Genomic DNA, 17,800 nt, shown 5'->3' on the forward strand with positions numbered 1-17,800 from the left:
GATAGGGAAAAACAGGAAGGAGGAGAACAAAAACTTTCGTAATACAAAGGAAATGTCCTTTTAGCATGTGACAGTAGAAACTTAGTATTTATAAAACTGAAACTGACACCTGTATTTTTTTTTACTTTGGGCCCTCCAGAGCATCAAAACATTCAAAAGAACTTGCAAACTTCTACATCTGTATGTGAATGTTAACCAACAGGTCTTCATATGTGCGGCCTGTCAGGTACACTGCACATGATTTTTGTTTCAGCAGAGTTCTGCTTGGTGCAGAAACATGCCAAATGCTTGATTCTGTCTTTGCACTTCCTGTACTCTGGGACAACTGGTTGCCAGTTTAGATACTGGGACAATTTAAAGTAGTCTCACATCTGGATTCCTGTAGCACCAAGGGGCTGCTCTGCCAACAGAGTATATCCATACTGCAGCAGAACTGCAATCCATATCCTTCTTTCTTTTGACTACTATCTGGGTCAAGATAAGGAGGAAACTTGGCATAAGGCTGCTATTTTTAGTTTAGTCCATGATTTCAAATTCTATGATTTGAGATCAAGCTCCACTTTAGAATCCTCCTAAACAAAGACACTTACTTGGGAAAGCTGGTACATTTACACTCAAGAAGTAATAATAGAAATCATAGAAAATTAGGGTTGGAAGGGACCTCAGGAGGCCATCTAGTCCAACTCCCTACTCAAGGCAGGGGCTTTATCTAGCCAGATCTTAAAACCTCTAAGAATGGAGATTCCTCAACCTCTTGGGGTAACTTATTCCAGCGCTTTACTACACTCCAATTGAGAAAGTTCTTTCCTAAGATCTAATCTAAACTTCCCTTGCTGCAACTTGAGACCGTTGCTCCTTGTTCTGTTATCTGCCACAACTGAGAACAATCTTCTTTGGAACCACCCTGCAGGGAGTTTAAGGCAGCTATTAAATCCCCCCTCAGTCTTCTTTTCTCTAGACTAAATAACCCCAGTTCCCTCAGCCTCCCCTCATAAGTCATGTGCCCCAGCTCCCTAACCATTCTCACTGCCCTCCGCTGGACTCTGCAATTTGTCCACATCTTTCTTGTAGTGGGGGGCCCAAAACTGGACACAGTACTCTGTATGTTTCCTGACCAGTGCCAAACAGAGGGGAATAATCACTTCCCTTGATCTGCTGGCAAAGATCCTAACAATGCAGCCCAGTATGCTGTTAGACTTCTTCACAACAAGGGCACACTGTTGGCTCATATTCAGCTTATTGTCCAGTGTAACCCCCAGGTCTTTTTCTGCTGAGCTGCTACTTAGCCAGTTGGTCCCAAGTCTGTACTGGTGCATGGGATTGTTCCATCCTATGTGTAGGATTTTGCACTTGTCCTTATTGAACCTCATGAGATTTCTTTTGGCCCAATCCTCCAATTTGTCAAGGTCTCTCTGAATCTTATCCCTACCCACCAGCATATCTACTATTCCCCCCAGCTTGGTGTCATCTGCAAACTTGCTGAGCGTGCAATCCATTTCATCTTCCAGGTTGTTAATGAAAATATTGAACAGAACCAGCCCCAGGACTGACCCTTGAGGCACTCTACTTAATACCAGCTGCCAACTAGACATCAAGCCATTGACTACTGCCCTCTGAGCCCAATAATCCAGCCAGTTTTCTATCCACCTTATAATCCATTCATTCAACCCGTAGCTTGCTTGTGAGAATGTTGTGGAAGACTGTATCCAAAACCTTGATAAAGTCAAGGGGTGCCTATACATGAGCAGCAAGGTTGCTCTGACATGCTATAATTACTTTGACAGTGATTAATTGAGTCTGCTGGAGCGTGGTAATTACTGCTCTCTAGCAGCCTCCAGCATTTCGTGTATCAGTGTCCACATGCTTCAAAATGGTGGCAGGGGTTCTTTATCTAAAGCTTGTTTGATGTGCTTTATATAAAGTACCCCTGCAGCCATTTTGAAGCATGGGGATGCTGATATACAAGATGCTCCAGGCATCTCATGTACCAGCCTCCAGTGTCTTGTGTATCAACAAGCTTTAGAGAAAGTGCTCTTGCTGCCATTTTGAAGCACAGGGATACTGATGCACAAGATACTCTGGGCGCTTTAATTAGAGCGGCACTCAGAGCCACTCTAATTAAAGTTCCCTCCTACCCCACTCCCAGAGCATATGTATACACACTCAGGGTATATCACATCCACTGGTCTCCCCACATCCACAGAGCCAGTCATTTCGTCATAGAAGGCAGTCAGGTTGGTCAGGCATGATGTGCCCTTGGTGAATCCATGCTGACTGTTTCTAATCACCTCCTTCTCCTCCAAGTACTTAGAAATGGATTCCTTGAGGACCTGCCTCATGATTTTTCTAGGGACTGAGGTGAGGCTGACCAGTCTGTAGATCCCTAGATCCTCCTTCTTCCCTTTCTTAAAGATGGACACTATATTTGCCCATTTCCAATTGTCCAGAACGTCTCCCAACTGCCATGAGTTTTCAAGGATGATATTCAGTAGCTCTGCAATCACATCAGCCAACTCCCTCAGCACCATGAGGTGCATCCCATCCAGCCCCATGGACTTGTACACATCCAGATTTTCTAAATAGTCCCTAACCTGTTCTTTTGCCACTGCTGGCTGCTTACCTCCTCCCCAAACTGTGCTGCCAGGTGCAGTAGTCTGGGACTTGACCTTACCTGTGAAGACTGAGGTGAAAAAGGCATTGAGCACTTCAGCCTTTTCTGCATCCTCTGTCACTAGGTTGCCTCCCCCATTTATAGCTTTCATAGATTTCATAGACATTAGGGCTGGAAGGGACCTCAGAAGATCATCGAGTCCAGCTCCCCACCCAAAGGGCAGGAAGTCAGCTGGGGTCATAGGATCCCAGCAAGATAAGCATCCAATTTGCTCTTGAAGGCGTTCAATGTAGGTGCTTGAACCACCTCCGATGGCAGGCTGTTCCAGACCTTGGGGGCTTGGACAGTAAAGAAATTCTTCCTTATGTCCAGCCTGAAATGGTCTTGCAGTAGTTTATGACCATTCGACCTCGTCATCCCTTGGGGCGCTCTGGTGAACAAACGTTCCCCCAGATCCTGGTGGTCACCCCTGAAACTTATAGGTGGCCGTCAGATCACCCCTGAGCCTGCACTTTTCCAGGCTAAAGAGCCCCATTTAGTAAAGGACCCGCACTTTCCTTGGTCGTCCTCTTGTTGCTGGCATACCTAAAGAAACCCTTTTTATTACACTTGATGTCCCTTGCTACCTGCAACTTCAATTGCGCTTTGGCCTCCCTAACTTCATCCATGGATGCCCGAGCAATACTCTTTGAAATGAAAGGAATGTAATGTAATGGATGTAATGAAAAAATTAATATAGGTTTTTATACTGCTGACAGTATCTGAGAATATCGATGTCATTCATTACATTTGACTAAGACCTTTCATGTGGTTTATTCACAGTCTTTGCTAAGGGAGACTTGTACATAGTGTATATATTTCCTTTTTGTAGGTTTTTTCCTCCCTAACAGTTCAATATAGCAGTGTACATTATACTTGGAGGGAAATGGCTGAGGGCTTTGATAGTCCTTAGTTCCTAGAGGAGTTCATCCCACAATCTTGTACCAGTCCACAATTGGAAAAATCTTTGTCTGTCATGCACAGAAAGTTTAGCTGTGAAAAATAGGCAACCTGCAAACCATAGTCCTTGTCCCATAGTTAAAGCATGATATGCAGGACTCAGGACATTCAGAATCTAGAAAATAAAGGATTGAGACCTTAAATTTGATTCCTTATGCTGCACAAAGCCAGTGTGCAGAGCAGAGGACAGATCCGATGTTCTCACAGTAGCTGGTGTTGCTGAAACAATGTGCTGCAGTGTTCTGTAGTACCCGGCGTTTTGTTGGGGTGAAGGCTTCAGGCCCAGCTATATTCCAGATGTGTCCAGACAGAAGATAATAAAGATGTGTATAACTAAAGCCATTCTTTGCCAGAATGGAATGGAGCCTTTTAGTCATTCCACATTACCTGTGGATTCTGCTGCATAAGAGCTTATAGTATGGACAAAGAATCCAGAAACTCTCTTAAAGTATGGACTAAACTGCCTAATTGTGCATGTCTGCCTTCAACCAAAGGAAACAGCAGACTCTCAAAGTGATTTGCCCTATCCATCAGCATAATGTCTGCTTCAACTTCAACCATGATTTGATCTCTTCTGAAGATGGAGCTATTTTGGTAGTGATATTTGGTGGTGAGTTGGTAGAGCTATGTGCATCTATATCTGCTCATTTCTTGTCCATTTCATTGTCCATTTGCTCAAGGACTGCACATAGATGTTGAATAAAACCAGAGAGAGCATTTATCTTTGTGGAACTCCTTAAGTGACAGATCTAGAGACAGAGGGGCAGCGTCTCATCTTTATTTCTGGAATGCTTTACTCCCATGAATTTTAACACATTCCCTTGTATTATCTCATGTGAAGATCTCTTCCAAACACTTCTTGAACTGTTTTCTTTTTCTGCCCCAAATCTCCTCCCCTGAAACCCCTAATACATTTGGTGGTTGACAAGGGTCAAGACCAGAAGCTGTGGAGATAAGAGTCTGGGAAATATGAGGAATGGGGATAGGAGATGCTGAGGGAAAACAGCTGCTGCCTGAAGCTTCCCAACTGGTGTAAGCAATATGTGTTCCTGAAGCCAGAAGATGTGGAGAGGGCAGCATATAGCATTCTCCAAAGGTTACCTCGTTAAGGGTCCTACCCAATTCCCATTTAAGTCAGTGGAAAGAATGCCATTGATTTCATTGGGGGGTTGGGCCTAGCCCTAATTGAGTTCAGCCTGCCAACCTTAGGAAAGCTGCTCTCAGCTTGCACTCACTTGTCCTCTAAGAATCTGTAGCACATACTGCAAGCTTTTCTAGTCCCTTACTTACCCTGACTCTCCACCCCCTGCTCTCTACATGCACTCTCATTCATGGTCACGTAATGCTCTTTCACAACTCCTTCCTTATTCTCTTCCTCCTCCTGTCAGTTTTTTCTTTTTCAAGATGCCATTTCTTTATCCAGTTTTTCTTGTAAACATCTCTGCCCTTGATCCAGAATATCTGCTTTCCAAAATCTTATACAGCCTCTACTGAATTTTACTGTTACAGGAGCTGAGGTGGATTGGTCTAGACTTTAGACAGAAAATGGAAATAAAAGGACATAGAAAAAACAGTATTGTGAGAAATTGCATAAACTTTGAAGGAACCAACTCTGATACCCCTGCACTTAGGTGTGGTACATTTCCCAGACTGAATCTTCTTCCAGTTTTATATTGTTTAACTGTTTTCACTTACATTTTTTTTCTCCCCTCATCTCCAACCATAGGCAATGCATAGAGGGGGAACAGTGGGGTACATGCCCCTCCTGAGATTGGCCGCCCTCAAAGCCAGCACCCGCTTCTGTGGGTGGTCGCCGCCCCCCACCTTGCTGCCAATGCAGCCACCGGTGGCTACAGGTGGTTTTTGCTCGCTGCCATTGACAGTGTGGATGGCAGCTGCAGGCGGTCCCCACTCACCACCTGCCACTTGCCACGCTCCACCCTCCCCCACTGCCGACATTGCTGATGGTGGCTGCGGGCGGTCCCCATCCCCTGCCATGGTGCCCCCCCCAGTCACAGGAGGCACTAATCATTCATGTCTCCAACAGCCATAATTCATTCTTCACTGTCAAGCCATCACCTCTACAGAATACATTCTTTAACACAAGGCTAGGGATAGGCATTCAAAAAGCCTGAGCTTAAATTGATTCAATCTTTTCAGGTTAGTCTAACTTGCAGAGATTGAACTAATTTGCAAGTGGATAAACATTCACTTTTGATTCAGGAAATGCAGGCACATGCCTCAGGCTAGAAGCTGGGGGGTGCTAGAGCAGCACTTCCTTCCCTTCCACAATGCTGACCTGGCGGGGGGTGGCCAGGCCTCAGCAGGACACTATGATTACAGAGAGGTTTAAACCCCCACCCTGGCCTGCATAGTTCCCAGCCAGGGTGTACCTGGAGGGAAAGGAGGAAGCAGCCCTCACCAGGCTTTTCCCCCTACTTGCTGCTCAAGGGGCAGGAGTGTTACAGTCCCCAGCCCCTGGCTAGCACTCTGAGGCAAAGGTGGGGTGGAAGGGAGGACTGCTTGTGTGGAGTGCATGCATCTGTTGATGATACTGAGCTTTTCAGTGTCCCTCTCCCTGCTTCTTCATACTGTCTGCACCAAACTGATGGCACTCACAGGTCTCATGCACTGCAAACCAGGTCATTTCTCACACCTCTCTCTGTCCCATCTTGAACACTGTCAGATTGCAGCCTTTGAAACAAGCCAGCAGCCAGCAGGGAGCTTATCAGAACACAAAAGCTTATCAGCCCATCAAGAAAACAAAAGCCACTCTCTTATTAGTTCAAGCTCTTCTTAAACAGCTTTTCCCAAGGCATTTGTAAGGAAGAATGGAAGGACATTACCAGATGACCTGATGATTAGTTCCAAAAAGCCCTAAGCAGATACTGTTCTGCCTGCCTTTGTTCCTGTGAAATTGGACAACTTTACCTGGCCCATGGGTCAGAATCTGAGACAATTTTGCCTCAAGTACTAGTTATGCTCAACAATACTACAGGACTCAAAAAGTATCGTTTGAGTACTACTCAAACAGTTGTTTCAGTTAGCTATTCAAACTTGACCCAAGAAGAGTAATTTCAGTTGGTGTGCCTATACAAAATGCCGATTGCACAGTTGTTACTGCACAGTCATTAAGTACTTGTATAAACACTTGTGTAGCGGTCTGAATGGCTTTTTTGTGATGCTGACTGCGCGGTAGCTAGGGACTACTGCACAGTAGCCTTGTGTCATTCTTTCTGCTACATGATGCTACTGTGTGGTAGTCATGGGCTACTGCTCAGTCAGCTTCTCATGTAGATACAGACAGTTACACTAATTTTTTGAGGCAACGATTGTTTTATATCAATTTTATGAGGCAAAAATGGTTTCCATATCTGCTAGGAAGTTCTGGTTCTAGCATGTGCTGGTTCTGGCTTGTGTCATAATGTCTGTGTCTTAGTAATAAATGTCACTAACTGTAGGATCTAGGTTTGTTGACTGATACCCCTGGGTACAAAACATATGCAGATGCTAAGTGTCTCGCAGAATCAGAAAGAAAAAGCCTGTAAATCATTTCTCAAAGTATTTCGGCTGCATGGCAACAGCCTGTTGGGCTGTTCTCTGCATGCCTTGCATACCCATTTCTGCTCACACACTCCAAACCTGGAAAATAGTTTGGTCTGGCCCTCCAGAGCATCTCTCTGCTGCTACTCTCCAGACTTCTAACTTGCTAGAAAATGGCTGCTGGGGAAACCAATGGAACAGCCTCACCCACTGCTTCCAGGTTTGGAATATGTGAGTAGGAGAAGCAAATGAGTAAGGCTAGAACACGCTACCCCTACATGGTGTAGGTATACCCCATATCTGATGGATGAACCAGGACTTACGATGAGTAAAAGGGTCTCCAGGTGAAACCACTGAATTGACACAATTCAGTCAGCATAAGTAGCCGATATGGGAATATTTCAAGGCAGTGAGTGAATCTTAGATCTTTTGAAAGAAGCTCCTGATAAGTTAGGTAAAACAAGAGGAAATAAATAGTGGGTAAAGATACTTTCCTGAGGGGAAGCTGGGCACCTATACATTCTACTTTCTCTGCCCCTTGTGAACAGGAAAGGGGCCAGCAGAGAGAAATAAATGGAAAAGAAACCAAAACCAAAACTTAGTTTTAAATTTTAAGTCATAACCACAGCACTGGGGTTTGCATTTTAACAGCCTTCCTGTTAGGGTTTCCAGCCATCCAGGATTGCCTTGGAGTCTCCAGAAATTAGATATGAATCTCCAGGAGACTGCTGAGAGTCAACTGGGAGATAAATGATAGGGCATTAATTAAAATAAATCCTAAATGTTGAATCCAATTTATACAGTACTCCAGTGTGTTTTTAAAATGTAATAGTAATGTGCATTTGCCTTCCTGATGTGAAGTCTACACACTGTAATCCATAACTGATATAGACAAGCATGTGGGCACATTCACGTTGTGTCGCAGGCACGTTGGCTTTCTGGAAACCTCCCAGAATAGATTCAAACAGAGTTGGCAACCCTACTTCCTGTCTATTAAGCTCTTTAAAAAGAAACAACCCTTATATTACAATTTTGATGCTGCAAGCAGCCAGTTTCAACTAGTTCTTCATTTTTAAATGGAATCACAGGGGGTGGATTTTCAAATTCTGCCTTTCCCCAACCAGCTGCTTCTGCTTCCCTCCCCACCTCCCCCTCCCCAATTTTTTACCTCAGAAGCTCTCCCTAGTTTTTTATATATACTCTTCTCAGCATTGAAACAGGTGACTGACAAACCACACAAGACCAGTTCATTTTGATGGTATAAATAGACATGGTTATGCTCAAGTCAAAAGTGTTGCACCCTGGAAGGATATATGCTCTATGTTAGTTGTTTGCATGACAAAGAGAAAAACTCAGGTGGTTCCATTTTAGTTGGGAGCCCTAGCAAACACAGTGCTTTGTCCCTGTAGTTAGCCATTACTGATAACCACCCTCCTCCAGATGACTCTAAGCAAAAGCTGCTATATGTATGCAGCTTATGAAGTGTTTCGAGATCCCAGGTGAAAGATGCTGCATAAATATAGTTTTGGTGCTATTCCTGTGAAGGAAGCATCATACAAAATTGTACAGCTAATCTGCTCATTTTATATCAGTAGGAGTATTGGCTATGTAAACCACCTCCTGAATCTTGTGCTTTCTGACATACTGCTGCATTAAATACAGGTATTTACAATTTTAAAAAGGGCCATCCTTTTGGTCTTTTCTGAATCAAGACTGAAGGTGTAAATATAATACATTCTGTCTTGACTGAGACCAAAGGTTGAAAAGCAGGCTTCTGGAGGTACAAGCACACATACTGTTTTAGAAACAGTCAATAACTAATGCTCCGTTCCTTTTCCGACCTTTCTCCATCTATTCTGCATATTTGTGATTTACACTTGCCTAATTTGGGGCGGCAGCCTCACTGTGGATTAAGTAGGAAGGCTTTCCCTAGCTAGCCATATTGCTAACAGAGCTGAGCAAGAGCATATCTTAAAATATATATAAAAATCAAACTTGATTTGAAATTTACAGTGCAGGGGAATCCACTCTGACCCTTAGGAGCTGTTTCAGGATTATTCTCACAGCTAAAGGTTTTTATCTTTTTTAACAGTTCATGATTTTTAACTCATTTATGTCTAAATTTTTCTGGTTTCAGCTTCCAGTGACTTCATCTTGTTATGACTTTAATATGTAAATTAAAGAGCCTTCTGTTATCAAATTTGTGTATGCAGTATAGATAATTAAAATCTGTGAGTAAGTCACTCTCAATTTTCTCTTATTTTAAGATCTTTTATCACACCATGATACAGGTTTTTCTAGTGCTTTAATGGTTTTCATGGCTCTTTCCTAAACAGATATTTATCAACATCTGTTTTAGTTACAGGCACCAGAAGCGGATGCAGTTTTGTTCTCTCGCATAGCTGCTATCTCTCCCTTCTCCTTTGATGACGTGTCATGCTGGCAGTGGCTCTGCCTACAACCCACAGAAGACTCCAGTCCCCATATAAGAAAATGTTACGTCTTTTCATTCTTACTTCCATTTCTCAGCTTCTCTGTTGACTAACATTGTTGCATCATAGAAATAACGGAAAGAAGTAGAAGAGAATGATACAAAAATATAGAAGATGCAGAGAAAGGAACCAGACTAATTTACTTGAGGGATTTAATGAATATGAGTCCAATCCAGAAAGAATTTACATAGGTGATTTGGGTGCAGCTAATTCTCTGATCTCTGCATAATCTTTCCTCTCTGGAGGACTACCATCCTGCACCAAATTGGGGCGTACATTCTGGGTTGTGCTTTCAAAAGCTGAGTGTGTTCTATATCCTGGGGGCTCTCAAGAGCCCACATTCCTATTTGTTCAGGTTGTTTTTAGCAGCTCCTTAGGAAGGACTTGAAGAGGTTTGAAGAGGGATGAAGACATGGGGTGGGTGCCCATGCTTTTATCTCTTTATAGCTTTGTTTTCCTTCACAAGCTAGACTTCCTTCCTCTTCCTCTTGATGGTCTGAGCCCCCTACACTTCATCACTGCAGTTGCAGGGTAAGCCCTCTTTCTCCATTATTCTCTCCATCGTCCCTTGTATTCCTTCCTCTTAGTAAGGTTAAGGATAACTACTTTGCTTTGTTTTTCTTCCTCAGTTTAAGTTGCTCAAGGAGTACTCAGACAGTAGAGCATAGTGTGTAACATGACCTCATGTAGACATAATGACTGACAAGTTTTATGCTTCTTGGAAGGAGGAGCTGTAGCAGATCTCTAAAAGGAACAGAAAGATGAACAAGGGACAACAACAGCAAGAAAAATCAAAAGAAAGTAACTTGCCCTCATGGGCGAAAATATCTCCATAGCTCTTTGTAAACCGGTCTCTCACCTGGCATAACATGCTAATGTCCTGTGGAACTGGACCTTACCCTACTTCCCTACTGCTGACTTTTTCCAATTCTGGAGTAGCTGTTTCTGCTTTCTAGGCTAAATATATGTATCAGTCCATTTCACAGATTGCAGACCCTTTCTCTCCTTTTGGTGATCCCCCTCAAAAACAATTTCCTCTGTAAGATCTTCACCACTTCCTGCTTGATGACCTGTCCATAATGGAATCAGAGTTCCAGTGGGGTCTGAGTCTCTTTGATGTACTGCTTGGTCAGTACATCAGTAGGACCTTAAAGTGCCTGGGGCCTGCTGGTATCAGACTTTGTCATTAAAAGCCCCCATCATTTACAGGTGTTTTGCTGCCAGTTTGGTAAGATGAGGGATGACGAGAGCTCTGGAGGTGGGTGTTTTAGAATGAGTCCAGTTAGTTGCATTATGGAGAATTACTGAAGTTATCAGTATCCACATAGGACAATTTAGAGCATTCTGTATGCTTGGATCCCCAGTTTGGTAACTGCAGATGGGGTGTGTATGGAGTCTTAAAAGAGAAAATAGGAATTAGGTTTTCATTACAGTAACATACCTTAATTACATTTTCATATTTTGTTACTCCATACTATCCTAAACAACAGAAACAGAGTGAATACAGTTCATCCTTACTCTACTTAAAAAGGAATAACCAACCAGAGAAAATATAACTGTTTGTGTAGCACACATTTTCATCAGTCTTGCATGATTTTGACAGGATTAGGATCTGTCATGATTAAAGTAAATAGAAGGTGTAACAGCCATATGACATCAGAATTTTATATCCAACTGCACTGTCTTACAGCCACAGACTGTTTATATTTCCAGTGACAGGCCCAAGTGGTTAAAATCTAAATTAAGAAAACAGACAACACTACAGACAATGGAGGGAGGGAGAAGTTGGGAAGAGGGAAAGAGAGAGAATGAGAGTGTCTCCGTGTCTGTGTGAGTGTACATGTATGAGTGTGAATGTGTGTGTTTGGTTGTGAGGGGTATGTGGAATGATGAGAGAGGGGAAAGGATGGTGACTAAACTTCCTTAAAAAGGAAATAAAAATTTATGGGTAAAAGGGGGGTTTCCTGCCATCTGCAGTGAGTTATGTAAAAGGGATGTAACCTTCCTTACAGTTTGCTGACCTAACAGTCCGATAACTTCCTTTTGCTCTAGTTAGCCAGCTGAGACTGAGTTATGTACAGATTTGGCCTATCTGCCAGCAGGTACCATGGTGCGAAACTTAAAATCTCAGCACATATGAATTTCAGATTACATAGCTGTTGTTTTATATTGAAAGAAAGCCTGTTAGCTCTCTCTGGCAGACTGTATTAAATAAGTTAATGGTCTTGGGCCATTTCCTTGTGGACGGAAGTCTACATCAGAAATGCCACTATCATCAGTGTAACTGACACCTTATCAACAGTGTTATCAGAAAGACTGAAAATGGAAAACGACAAAGCAATTGAACTACCTTCACATTTATAAGTATCATTCTGTTCACTATATTTGTCCCAAACAAGCAGCGTCCAGCCATGGCGCATGGTGGCAAAAATGTTGAGGGGAAGCTTGAACTGTCAGGGCCAATGCAGTATCTGTTGTCTCCCTTAAAGAAAGGGCTTTAGACTCCAGAACTATCAGTTTGGAACCTATGCATTTTTAAAGCCTAATAAAGTATACTGTATGTACCAATGCATCTATCTGAATTTATTGGATTTGAGTGATCTATGGCGTAATCTTTTTGTGATCCACTCATTATCAGGTAAATAGTCATTGCTGAATTACCTGTACATGATTCCTGGGTGGATGACTCTTGTCTTTGGTGGTGCATCTTGATATTATGTTGCATTTCTGGAGGTTGAAGGACTGATGCTGCCATATCCTTGTAGGAGGTACTTTTGAAATGCACTATCTTCACATTGATCTGAAGTGATAGCAGAATACAACAGCAGCTCTGTCAGTTAGTGGGTGGCAAGAGGAATTGGTTGGTTTAGCATTGGATAAACTTCAGTTATGAAACTAGTTGAAAAGGTAACTTACTTGCTTCACAAATAAGTATGTGACAGGCACATTACCAGTCTCTCAAAGCCATGCTAGTTCAGCAATATGTTACCTCTAGCATCCAACTCTGTCATTTGGTAGCAAGAATGAAACCCAGGGGAGAAAATACATTGGGAAGACACAAGTCTTTGCTATCTAATCCATAAAAAGTCAAATCTTGTATGCTGGAGGAAGGTTTCATTTTTTTCAGGAGAATCACATCAAAAGTACAAGAATACTTTGAGAGATGCAATGGCAAACTTAAGGAGTCAAAGGATTATACCCAAGTTGTACCGAGTTGCAGGCAGACTCCAACTTGATGCAGAAGTACTGCTTGGGAAGTGTATTATTATTATTATTGTTTGTTTGGGACTATCTTATAGTAGCCCTTAAGAGTCTGAATATCAGTTTGGGATCCATTATGCTAAATGTGGTCCATGCACGTATAGTAACAGGCTGTCCTGGCTCCAAAGAATTTATAATCTAATGGGATGAAACAGGGAAGGGGTAGGAGAAAAGATTGCTATTTTACATAAAAGAAACTCAGACAAACATAAAGTAAAAACTTGCTCAAGATGCCTTAGGAAGTCTAAGAGGCTGAACTCAGATGTTTTGGATTGTAATCTACACAAGATGCACTAGCCAGGTTTTATCTGAATGCTTGGATCAGGGCAAACTGTTAGATTCTTGGATCCACTTCTATTCTTCTGTCCTTCTGAAGGCCGCACTATAGAACTCTTTGCCTCTGCTGGCTCACTAACTCTCTAAACACCCTTCAAATAGCAAAGGCCAGACAGTTGGGTTCCACTGTATGAGTTATGAGAGAGTAATAATAATAACCTTAAAGAAGATAATCCCACTTACTGTTTAGTGAAGATAGTCCCAATTGTGTCCCATCAGCTTTTGTCTCTTGCAGTGTCACACATTAGCCATAGTAACACAACAGAAATATTGTGTGTGGGGGAGGGTCTCTGATTTAGCTGTAGTATGCAGTATGCTAAGGAATTTCTATCACAAAGAGCACCCTTTTTTACGAAAAGGCAGTAATGTGCCCTTAGAATCTACTCACATCATGCAAAACAGAGCTGTGTTTGTTCTGACTAATGGACTTTGCATGGGGCATCTTTCTAGTGCTGTCAGAAATATATTCCTTGGCTCTATGAATTCCCCCTGAGGCAGTGCAGTGCCCCACAAGTCCTCCCTAGGGAGCTCATGTTTTTCAAAACTGTAGCCATGTCCTCCTTGGTAAATACCAGCACCCAAGGAACTTCAGCCTACCATGTTGCCACTGGCTGTAAGTCTTAGCTATAAAATATATACTGGAAACAGCATGGACTTCTTGTGTTTGATTAACGTAAAGATTGACTGGACTGTATTTCTGTAGTTCACTCCAAGTAGTCAACTTTGTTTATTGCCTTGAAAACTCTGAAAGAAGTGAGCCTTTAATGGGACTCACATTACTATTTCAATTGGATTACAACAGTTTATTATAGCAATTTCTAAAAGGAACAAAACAACATGGCTTTCAGTAATTGACAATGAAGTTATAGACAAATTCCTGTCCTCAACCACAGAAGTATGGGAAAAACTGGCTTATGTGGGAGCCACACTGAGTCAGCAAACTGTTCTTTTTCTTTACTTTTTTTCAGCAGCTCCAATAAAAATTTGCAATGCAAGAAAATTATAAAGCAGAGGAAATAAAATCCACCTTTTTCTTCCATCAGGTTAGGTGCACCTGTAGGCTTGAAAATTAAGTTTTTGAGTTCTCCTAAGCGCTAAAACTGTCACTTTTGGATGGACTCTGTTTGCTGCCCGCAGCACAGAACTGGAGAGCGGCAAGTTTTTGCTGCTGAAATGAGCTGGACTCAGTCCCAACCAGCTCCTTCAGAAGCTGTTTTTTAAAAAAATGTTTCAGTTTTCAAATCGGCATCTCCCCATATGTGGCTTCTTTGAGAAAGAGGACGATGGTCTTGAAGTTAAAGCATTAGACCTGAACTCAGGAGATTATGTTAATTTGTGGCTCTGCCACTAACTTCCTGTGTGACCTTTGGCAAATCACATAACCTAGCTTTCATCATATGTTATAGATGGAAAGCTCTCCCTCACCCCTTTTCTGGTTAAACTGTAAATTGTTCCAGGCTGGAAGTTTCTTTTATGACACATTTATATAGCACCTGGCACAATGGGACTCTATATTTGTTTGAACCTCTATTACTAACATATTATAGATTATGCTAATTTTGAACTAGTAGATTGATAATAACTTCATCATCCCTGGGTTTTATAAGTTTTATGATTTTTATGAGACAATAGAAAGAACAACACAGCTGACATAACAGAGATTCACAGAGTTCTAAATATTTACAGGAATTATGGAGAACTAAAGAAAAGTTCAAATAAGGTTCAGAACTTCCAAATGGAACCTCAGTCTACCTTTTTGCCTTGCCAAGCAGGGCTGGAAAGAAAACACGAGTAGATTCTTTCATGAGATTTTCCTCCATCTGGTAAAGCCAGAAATTTTGCAGGAGCAGCCTTTTTCATGGTATTTTGGCACTACAGCTTTTAGTCGTGCCTGGAACCTGAAGGAGCAGAGCCATGTGAAAATAAAACTAATGGGAAAAGCAAGTTATGCAGACGTCTTTGATCTTCACTGAGGACTGCAAGACTCATGTGATTGCTCATATTTTGTCTCTATCCAGCCTGTATTTGCACCTCAACATTTTTAAAATTCATTGACTTTCTGTTACTACCATGATGATGGAATCCCACTACAGGCTAGTCCTGCTGCACTGGAATCAGTGGGTGTTTTGCTATTCACTTAACTGGGAGCAAAATCAATCCCCATAAGCATAAAGTAAAATCAAAGTTTTAAGAGAGAGAGCCGCAGGGCAGGAACTAAATAATGGTGGCATAAAAATGCATTGCTCTAAGGGAGTGAGGGAAGAAAAGATCCGGAAAGACTCTTGCTTGTGCCTTGGAAACCAGTGTGCACTCCAGATTAGTGTATTTTGCAGACTGCAATCTGGGCTCGATGCACCCATCGCCAGTAGCAAACCGTGGGTGGAGGGCAAACTTTGATGGACCAGATCTGCAAAATATTTACTACTTCATGTAGAGTGTGCACTAATAAGTTGAACTTCAGTGATGGGAATGGACATAGTATATGATCTACACTATAGACTGCAGTTTAGGGCAGAGGTACTTGACCTCCCTTTAAGTTAGCTATGTTGTGTACCAGTAGTAGATTCATAGATGCTAGGGTTGGAAGGGACCTCAACAGATAATCAAGTCCAACCCCCTGCCCTGGGCAGGAAAGAGTGCTGGGGTCAGATAACCCCAGGTAGATGCCTATCCAGCCTTCTTTTAAAGACCCCCAAGGTAGAGGAGAGCACCACCTCCCTTGGAAGCCTATTCCAAATTCTGGACATCCTTACTGTGAAGAAGTTCTTTCTGATATCTAACCTAAATCTGCCCTCTGTCAGTTGGTGACCATTGTTCTTTGTTACCCCAAGAGGCACTCTGGTGAACAGAGCATCTTCAGTTCCTTGCTGTGTCCCCCTAATGAATTTGTAGGTGGACACAAGTTCACTTCTCAGCCTTCTCTTGCGGAAGCTGAAGAGATCCAGGTCCCTTAGTCTCTCCTCCTAGGGCTTGGCCTGCAAATCCTTAACCATACGAGTGGCCCCTCTGGACCCTCTTGAGCTATCCACATCCTTCTTAAAGTATGGTGCCCAAAACTGTACGCAGTACTCCAACTGCAGTCTGACCAGTGCCGCATAGAGGGGAAGTATCACCTCCTTGGTTCTATTGGTCATGCATCTGCTGATACATGATACAGTGCAGTTAGCTTTGCTAATGATTTCAAGTCCTCTGGGACCTGACCTGAGTGCCATGAGTGCTCAAACACCCGTACCAGTGGTTCTGCTATGACATCAGCCAATTCCTTCAGTACTCTCAGATGCAGCTTATCCGGGCCTGCTGACTTGAACACATCCAGTCCATCCAAGTGACTCTGCACCACATCAGTGTCAACAGTGGTAGGCTGGTGTCCCTCTGATGCCCATCTAAGAACCCATTAGGAGACTTGTCTTGACCCTTGTTCAGAAACACTGAGGCAAAAAACTCATTGAAGAGCTCAGCCTTTCACCCCCTCCCCCTGTCTGTGTAGTCTAACCACAACAGCACAGCGCTGAGTGTGGATTATTTTGCCCTGCTTCTCAGGCTTGCTGTCACTGCACTGTTTTCAGCACCCAAGGTAATTCATTTAAAATAAAGTCTTGTATCTTTACATTGCACCGTTGTGTAAAAACATCCATTTTGTAGCAAGCTGAAGTTAACCTTAGGCTCTGGTTTCTGTGATATAACCCTTAAATAAAGGAACAATTTGTTAAATGTAAGAACTGCGTGCTTTAAGAACATCACCACGGGGGGGAAGTTTCATTACTTCATGCTGGTCCCTGGTGATGCATGCCAAACAGTCATTATTTTGTTCTGCTTCCCAAGAGGGAGTTAAAGATTGGAAAAAGCAAGTATGCTGGCACAGTCATGATCAATAGTTCACACAATACAGATTCGTTTTGTCAGACTCTATGCAAGTATTATATGTGTAACCCTGGATGCAACACTACCTGCACCCTCACCTGAGTAGTGGGATCCTGGAGTACCCAGTAGCTGCTGCAGGGTCCCCAAGCGAAGAGCCTCCCCTTACAATCAACCTTGCAGACTGTTCTAAAAATATTTACAGGATTTAATTATTTACAAGGTAATATATAACCAATGCAATAAAATAAATATTACACTGCATGACCTGGTGATGGTGGCTTAAGGGTTAGTGCTTCTTGGATACACGTTATAGTAGGGGAAGGTATACAAATTACCCATAATAAATAAGGAACCAATAAATAAATACATTGATACTCCAACTAATAAACCATCAAGAACTTATTTACACAGTCTACAACTTGTACACTGTGTACTGTGTGCACTGCCCCTGGCTGGGTGTCTCAGAGAGCAGGGCTGTGTCTGTGTCCCTGGCACAGGAGCTGTGGGTGGTCCCTGCTGCTGGTGTCCCTTGCAGAGCTCCAGGGGTCTCAGTGCAGCAGGAGAAGGCTCCTCCCCTGTGGTCCCTGCAAGACAGCTGAGTCCTGCTCAGATCCCTTCCCTGGCTCAGCAGGAAGCAGTGTCTAGGCTGTGGGTTGTAGTAGTTTCCCCTGCCCAGCACAGCCTCATAGCACTTGGC

The 17,800-nt window shown here is 42.8% G+C and overlaps 1 protein-coding gene and 1 long non-coding RNA gene across 2 annotated transcripts in view; one reads left to right on the top strand and one right to left on the bottom strand.

Moving 5' to 3' along the window:
• ZCCHC24 (zinc finger CCHC-type containing 24) overlaps positions 1-17,800 on the top strand; it is a 285,478-nt gene that overhangs the window by 112,692 nt on the left and 154,986 nt on the right. The gene's annotated exons all lie outside the window — the stretch shown is intronic.
• LOC109287352 overlaps positions 10,901-17,800 on the bottom strand; it is a 7,533-nt gene continuing 633 nt past the window's right edge. Inside the window, exons 2-3 of the long non-coding RNA XR_002094838.1 lie at positions 12,307-12,445; positions 10,901-11,041 (exon numbers count right to left, since the gene is read on the bottom strand). This is a non-coding gene — a long non-coding RNA (uncharacterized LOC109287352). The remainder of the gene's footprint in view (positions 11,042-12,306; positions 12,446-17,800) is intronic.

This window comes from Gavialis gangeticus, unplaced genomic scaffold (assembly GCF_001723915.1).
Source record: "Gavialis gangeticus isolate Ggan-Ray unplaced genomic scaffold, GavGan_comp1, whole genome shotgun sequence".
Taxonomy (NCBI): Eukaryota; Metazoa; Chordata; order Crocodylia; family Gavialidae; genus Gavialis; species Gavialis gangeticus.